Genomic DNA, 8428 nt, shown 5'->3' on the forward strand with positions numbered 1-8428 from the left:
TAATTATCCTTATTTAATATTTACAGACTTGATTTATGAAAACGAGATCCTGAAACCACATTTTTTGACACCATTAGAATCTAGGTTGTTACAATAGGAATGGTTAGTCACGATACAGGATTACATGTCAGGGGCTGTGGTTGATTTGCAAACACTGCTTGCTTACGGACTAGATGACTAACTAGATCCGGGGAAAAGAATTTTCCACCTTTTGTTCTGGACATTTGATACATGCATTAGGGCCTTTCCTCACTATAAGCCGCTTGTGCAGGTTGATGGAACTTGATTGTATGGGAAATATATGCAAATCCTCCTAATTGCAATTGCAAAACACGATAAACGGAAAGTACTACTGAAAGCATTTGCCATTGTGGAGGCTGAGAACATGAAATCATGGCAGTTTTTCTTGACGACTTGCGAAGGAATATTGTTAAAGAAGACAACATTTGCATAATTTTTGATCGACCGAAGGGGCTAATTGTAGTGATAAGGTGTATTAGTGTTGCATGGATATCCATGTACTGCATCCGCTACATTGTGGTTAATTTTCATAGGGACTTCAAGAATGCAAATTGGCATAAACAAGTTGTGAATATAGGTAATTCAACAGACATTTTTTTTTATCTTTTGAATACGTTTAGAAACTTAAATGACTGATAACATGTATTATAGGAATATGGACACATGGTACGAGCTAGAACAAAACCAATTCAAACAAAGGATGGCAAGGCTTTAGGCTTAAACAAATTGTGATATACATGAACTATTTAGTAGTATAGACCATACCAATGGGCTTAATATTTCGATGACGGGTCTTACTGTTGTCTTGAAGCGTACACGGCATCTTCGTATTTCAGTTATTTTATCAACTAAGTTCTACATGTTGACAACCTTGATGCTAAGAATGGGTAAGAAACAAGCAAAGTAGATGGAGGTGAGACACTACGAGGAGGTTAAAAAGGCGATAGTGGTTAATGCATGAAGAGCGAGCTTTGTACAACTATATTCTCGGCACTTGAAAACTTTACAGGTGACAAAATCCGCTGGCTAACACCCTACTACTCGACATGACCAATTGGCCACGGGTTCACCCCCAACATTTTCTTTAGCTTTTTTTTCTCTTTTTAGCTTTTCTATTGTCAACCACCTTTTTTTAAAAAAAATTAACACCGGTGTTGCCGATGTGTCAATAATTCCTTTTTCAAATCATTCCTCGTCAGCATAAATACTCGGTTTCTAAATCTGAGTTCACCACTCTTACCCACATTGAAGTGTGTTGCTTTTCCTAATGACATCTTTTGCTTGTATCTTTCATACTGGACATCTTTTCTTTGTTCCTCCAGAATTTGCAAAAGATGGGTTGCTTTACCACCAACTCTGCCATTAATGCTCCATTATCAGCCATTCTCACTTTAGCTCGTAGGTACAATAAGGCCGCCATAGTTTTCTTGGTCAAAGCATCTGCCACCACGTTCGTTTTTCTTAGATAATACTCAACGATTAGGTCATAATCTTTTAACAGTTCCGACTATATCATTTGGCTTAAATGCAATTCCTTCTAGGTCATTAGGTACTTGAGACTTTTGTGATCAGAAAAGATGTGGCACCTTTCTCCATAGAGATAATGACTCCAAGGCTTTAGTACAAAAACTACAGCTGCCAATTCCAAATCATGTGTGGGGTAGTTCTTTTCATGCGATTTTCATTGGCAGGAAGCGTATGCTATAAGCCTTCCATTTTGCATAAGGATAAATCCTATCCTATTCAAGGATGCATCTGTGTATACTGTATACTCAACGCTAGGCTCGGGTTGAGCTAACACTAAAGTGTCAGTTAGAATAGCCTTTAACTTTTCAAAGCTTTGATGACACTTATCACTCTAAGTAAATTTCTCCTTTTTCTTAAATAGTTTGGTGAGAGGTGAAGCTATAACAGAGAATTCCTTCACAAATCTCCTGTAGCACCCAACCAATCCTAGGAAGCTACGAACCTCCGTAACATTCATGGGTGAGTTCCATTCAAGAATTGCCTTTACTGTAACACCCCTAACTCGTATCCATCGTCGGAACAGGGCTACGAAGCATTACCAGACTTATCACTTAAACAATCATACATTTCTTATTCATTTCTTATATCCAAACAAAAGTTATTCAAATTTAGTCATATAATGTAACAACCTAATTTTCAGTGGTATTAGAAACAGTGATTTGAGATCACTAAATCCGACTAGTAAGTTTGAAATTTTAATAAATTAATTTTTATGAGTCAAATGTGATTTTAGAAATATTTTTGAATTAGTGAATTTTGTGAATTAAAAGAACTTATTAGGTAAATTGGGTCAAAAAGGAGGTACCAAGACCTCGATTTCATAAACCAAGTAGTAAATATTTTTATAAATATTTACAGAGTATTAGTGAGTTAGTATTAAAGTTCCGTTAGAAAATTTTAAAGTTTTGATAATTAATTAATTAAAAAGGAATAAATTGAAAAAGGTGCAAAACTTACTAAAATGATTAAATAGCTCAAGTTTTAAATGAAAGAGAACTTAAAAGGCAAATTAGCCCAAAAATGATAGCTTGGCCGGCATGGGCTGAGAAAAATCAAAGAAATCAGGTGGAATAAGGGTAAAATTGGAAAAATTAAAAAAGTTAACTTACAAATGAAATAAAAAGAGAATTCTAGAGAAGTTTTCATGATTCTCAACCAAAAACACCATTGAAGAACCCTTAAGAAGCTAGTTTTCATATTTTTCTACATGTAAGTTCACTTCTTGCTCTTTTCTTGAGATTTTTGTATTTTTAAGACTTTTACAACTAGGTCCAACTATTGAATTCATTAGTTTTTTTTATTCTATAAGTGATTTTTAAAGTTGCCATGGATAAGTGCTGGAAGTTTATGATGAATTAATATGGATTTGAAGCTCTAATTTTGTTATGTGATGATTTTATTAAGTGATTTCAATAGAAAATGATTTTTAGGACCTAATTATGAAAAACATAAGAATTAGGGCTTGGTGTTAAAATTTTGAATATCAAAGGCTGTGTGCAGCCTAAAATGATTAGATAAAGTTTTAATTGAGAAAAATTAGCTCAACTGATGGGTTAATTGATTAGGGACTAAATTGTAAAAATTGTAAAATTTTGGGTAAAAGTATAATTTTAAAAATTGAAGGGTATAAATTGTGAAGTGAATTAGATGCTAATGAATGGAAATTTTATATTAATTTTGTATTATAGTCCAAGAGCTCAAAGAAAGTCGTGGAAAAAAGAAAATAGCTGATTAGTATCTGAATTTTCATATGATTGTTATTAAATTATGATTATTACAAAAATATAATATTGGATTGAAAGTTGAAATTGAGTAGAACGTAGGATTGAGTACGATTGTTCCATGTTACAAGATAAATTGATGAATAAAACCATGGTAAGACCATAACTAGGTGATGGCATCGTGAACGTAAGACCATGGTTGGACCATGGCAGTATTTGTACAAGTGTAATACCATAGCTGGGCTATGACATCTTGATGATAAGACCATAATTGGGTTATGGCACTACGAGTGTAAGACCATGACAGGGCCATAGCAATACACATGTAAGACCATAGTTGGATTATGGCATCAAGTAAACGATGTAATCAAATCCGTAAGACGTTCTCTAACTTGACAAAGATAGGTAATTATATGGATTAAGTGATAGAATTCAAGTAGTCATTGATTTCAAGCTCAATCAAGTGAATTCATTATTTGAAATTGTGAATGGCAGGGAATATTAGTGAAATACTTGTTTAATGATTTATTATAGCATGTTCGGTAAGATTTACATTCAAAACCTATGAACTTACTAAGCTTCTATAAGTTTACTCTTGTATGTTTAATGTTTCTTGTAGATTGACATTAGTTCAGAGGATCGAATCAATACATCGGCTCACACTAACCAGATTTCTCCGGTAGATTTTGTAATACAACCTATGGTTTATATGGCATGTATAGGATTAGTATAGATAAGAGTTAAACTTAAAATATGGTTGTGAATTATACATATATGTATATTTGTATGCATATACGTAGTAATTGATTTTGGCATAATAATGAATGAGGTTACTTTGGTAAGTTTTGGGTAAATGAGTTTTATGATGACATATTTAGTTTAAATTATGATTTTTGACTTGCATTGGTTGCCTGTTTGGGATATATTGGTATATGAGAGTGTTGTGTGCAGGTTGTTTGCGTAAAGGGTGAAAAATGTGGCCTTAAAATGGCCTATTTTCGTCCACACGGACGGAGACATAGGCGTGTGTCTTAGTCGTGTGTGACACACAATTATGTACATGGGCGTGTAGTCTTGTTGTGCGTCCCCTGTATCTTAAAATTGAGAAACAGAATGCTCAGAATTGAGCACACAGGTAGAGACACGGGTGTGTGTCTTAGCTCTGTAAGGTATACGGTCTAACACAAGAGCGTGTGACCTGTCCTGTAACACCCCTAACCCGTATCCGTTGTCAGAACAGGGTTTTGGAGTATTGCCAAAACTTTCAAAACATTTTATAAATAATTTTTGTAAATTACTATTCATTAATCGAGATAATTCAAAACATCCCTTAATTGGACCCTAGAGGACCAATACGGGCATTAGAATCGAGTCGAGACTTAATCGGGAACTGTAACATCCCAAAAATCGGGGGTTAGTAGAATTGAGTTTATGAATCGAGAAAGAGTGGTCATGCCTTAATTTTTTTAAATTATCTATGCATTTTTAGGAAAAAAAATGAGACATTGATTTGTTGGTTAAGAGTTAGTGAAACATTGCTTGAAACCCAAGTTCAAATCCCTTTTCTCTCACCATTTTTATTATTTTGCAAATTTTGCCTTAAACCCTAGTATGCGACATACCTTGTTTTTAAAATAAATATTGCAAAATTATTTCAAGAATGAGGAAAAAGCCTAATGGTTAAAAGAAATATGAGAAAGCATGAAAATTAAATGAGGTCCCAAGTTCGAATCCCTTCCCTTGCAAAATAATTAAATTTTGCAAAATCCCTTGAACCCTACATATAAATATAACTTTTTATTGTAGTTTTCAGCCTTTAATTCAAATTTTACCTGCCTAGGCCGTTCGCCCTCTTCCTCTCCTATTTTCTCTTCAATTTTCTTTCTTTCTCCCATTGTTGTCGTCGCCTACACCTAGTTTTACCATCTATTTCTTTTCTTTTTCTTTTTGTTTTTGCCACAAGATTTGTTAAAATATTCTCCACCATATTTCTGTCATCTTTCCTCATTAAAATTAGCCCCAAATCTGAAATCTTGAATTCCAAGATCAATTCCGAACATTGCTAAGAAAGTACCATTGTCGTTTCTCTCGACTAGCTTGGGTCAGGTCTTTACTCTCTTCAATTTCTTAATTAATATTTTCCATTCAAAACCTAAATTTCCAGATCTGGAATTTTGGGGATTTTAAATGATTTTAAAGGTATTTTTCCAGAATATAATGGGATCTCAAAACATTTTAAAATTCAGCCCCAATTTTGGCCACCGCGAGTGGTGGTGCGTGCACCTATGGGCAAGAAAAGGGGCTGTTTTGTTTCTTGGTTCTTACCTATATTTTTACAGGATTAATTTGAGTTATTTAACTCTCCTAATCAGATTTTAAACCCATTTCAATTAGGGAAAAACGTTCTTGATCGATTAGCCATTCGGATCCCACAAATCCTGAAACGTAAGTGCAATTAAGGGTAACTAGTTTGTTATTTCGACATAGTTGTTGGGTAAAGGTTATGATTTGATTAAATGAAAGAATTTAATCATTAATTAGCTACTAATTTTACAGTATACTATTGAATTAGGTGCAGACCCAAATGCCTAAAATCATCCATAAAGGTGAAGAACGATTGTACGTACGGTTTGCATTGATATAGTGTAAGGAATCTAACTAGTTTGGATTCATAAAATAGTTATAATTTCAATAATTGGTTTGAACTCATAAGTGGGTGTTTGGGGGCTGGTTTAATGGTAAATTTATTGAATTCTTCTAAATTTTGGTTTAGGTTTGTTTAAGGATTTATTAAGGAAAATTGGAAGATTCGCTAGTGTGCTGAGGGGAAGCGAAAAATAAGGTGTGGGTCCTAAACTCATAAAATTGTTTGAAAATGTTAAATATCATGTTATATTTGATAAATTAGCTTACTGGTTGGATTGGCTTAATAGTCAAGTCATTGATTTTGTGAGTGGCCGAACCAGGTATGTTTCGAGCCTTAAAAGACTGACATGTTGGCAAAATTGCTAGTTTGATAGTATGGATGTTTGATTGAGTTTGTAACTGCATATTTAAGGTAAGAGATATGAGAATGTTTGACTGAATGATACAATGTGTTGAGATATTAAGCTTATGTATGATTTAAATGCATGAGATATTTGTTATATTGTGTACTGAAAAGGGTGTTATTTATGCACAATGAAAACCCGTAAAGTATGTGAAATTGGACAATATTGATTGATACCAATACAATGGTAATTTGAAAGATTGGAACAATGTTTCCATTTACTGAAAGTATGTGATTATTAAGGACATGCTGAGCATATCAAATGAATGTGAAAAGTATTGATATATGATTATGCATGAGATTGTGTGACATATTACATACGCATTGGGTTGGGATTTTGTGGTTGGCGGAGGAGTTCCATGGAGTACCGGCAGCATATTAAGTTCGCATTATTTGTAGTCAGTGCACTGCACCTGGAGTACTGAGGGGATTGGCGATTTTATCGCATATTATATGCTATTGGCGATTGTATCGCACAATTTAATATTCGACATATTTTCTGCATTATTGATTATTCGGTGGTTTTACCACATTGAGTTATGCTCATAATGTTTTGGAGTTTAGCAGACGGGTTTTGGGGAACTCGTGGTTTGTAGCGCATGGTATGGGTAGCAACCTTTTTGCATTGCATCATGTGCACGACATTTTCGAGTGTTATTGATTTATGCTACGCATTATATTTTGTTGTATTGAATGGTATCAAAATTAATGATTGTTACTTGAATGAATGATGACCTATGGTTATACACCATTTGACATCAATTTGATAATGGCTATGTAATGACATGAAATTCCTATTATGATTCTGTTTTCTTCTGTTAATCCTAATATGTTTCACTGTATTTGATGTTTTTGCCTGTTTAAATAATTATTCGACTTTGAGCTTTTCATAAGCTCACCCCCCAATTGTGTTTAACTTTTCAGGTAAACCTCAAAATTAGGACCGAGCTCAGCATTCGGAGAATCACCTTGGACCTCAGACTATTCTTAATAAGTATTATTAAGTCTTTATTGGGTTTGGCTTGTAAATTTTTAATTATTTCTGATCTGTGGCTTGGTAACTTTTCTTTTGGGGATTTTTGCATGCATGAATTACTCAAGCATAATAACTGGATAATGCATGATATCAGGCTTAAGTAAAATTTGATAATGTTCCCTAGTTTCCACAACATTGCAAAGGAACTGTTTTTGAAAAACAAATCGATAAGGCAACTAATTTTCCAAAATGACTTGAAAAATGGTTTTTTCGCTGCATTAGTTTAACTTCGAGTTTTTTTTAAAGAAGAGCGACAAGAAAATGGTTTTTCTAAAACAACATTGTCAACAATAAAATGAATCCTAAACATACACGACCTAATGAATGAATGCTTTTAAACTAACTCAAATTACAACTACGATTTTCTCTAGAATGAGTTTTTTTTTAAGTCTTAAAAAGTAACGTAAGTTAGCTTAGCCATTTCAGTGGCTAATGTAGCCTTCTCAATCTAGCCATAATGTCTAGGCCGGGTTTGGGAGGTTACAGGAACTCTAAGAATTTTTTGCGAAGTTACAAAAATTTTCCAAGGTGCAGGGCTCACACGCCCATGTGGTCCAAGGGACACGCCCATGATAGAGGTTGTGTTCAACCCCGTGTAACTCTCTGACTTGTGCACAAGGCCATGCCACACGTCCGTGTGCTAGGCCATGTGGTTAATTAATTCATTTTGAAATTAGGTGCAGGTTTCACACGGCAAAGACACATGCTCGTGTAGCATACACGATTGAGACACGCGCCCATGTCTCTGCCCGTGTGCTCAATTCTGAGCATTCTGTTTCTCAAAATTAAGGTGTAGAGGGCACACAGCCTAACTACACACCCATGTACTCGGCTGTGTGTTACACACAGCCTAGACACACGCCCGTGTGTCTGCCCGTGTGGATAAAATAAAACCATTTCTAGCTTCATTTCTCACCCAAAATCACACCCATGACCTACACTTGAAACACACATCCAATACCAACCATTCCAAGCATTCAAATTAAACAAATTCCATCATTCATCATAACATACCATTACATGCGTACATGCTTACAATCTTACCTTGGTTCAATCCATATATTAGACATAATT

Source organism: Gossypium hirsutum, chromosome A01 (assembly GCF_007990345.1).
Source record: "Gossypium hirsutum isolate 1008001.06 chromosome A01, Gossypium_hirsutum_v2.1, whole genome shotgun sequence".
Classification (NCBI taxonomy): Eukaryota; Viridiplantae; Streptophyta; class Magnoliopsida; order Malvales; family Malvaceae; genus Gossypium; species Gossypium hirsutum.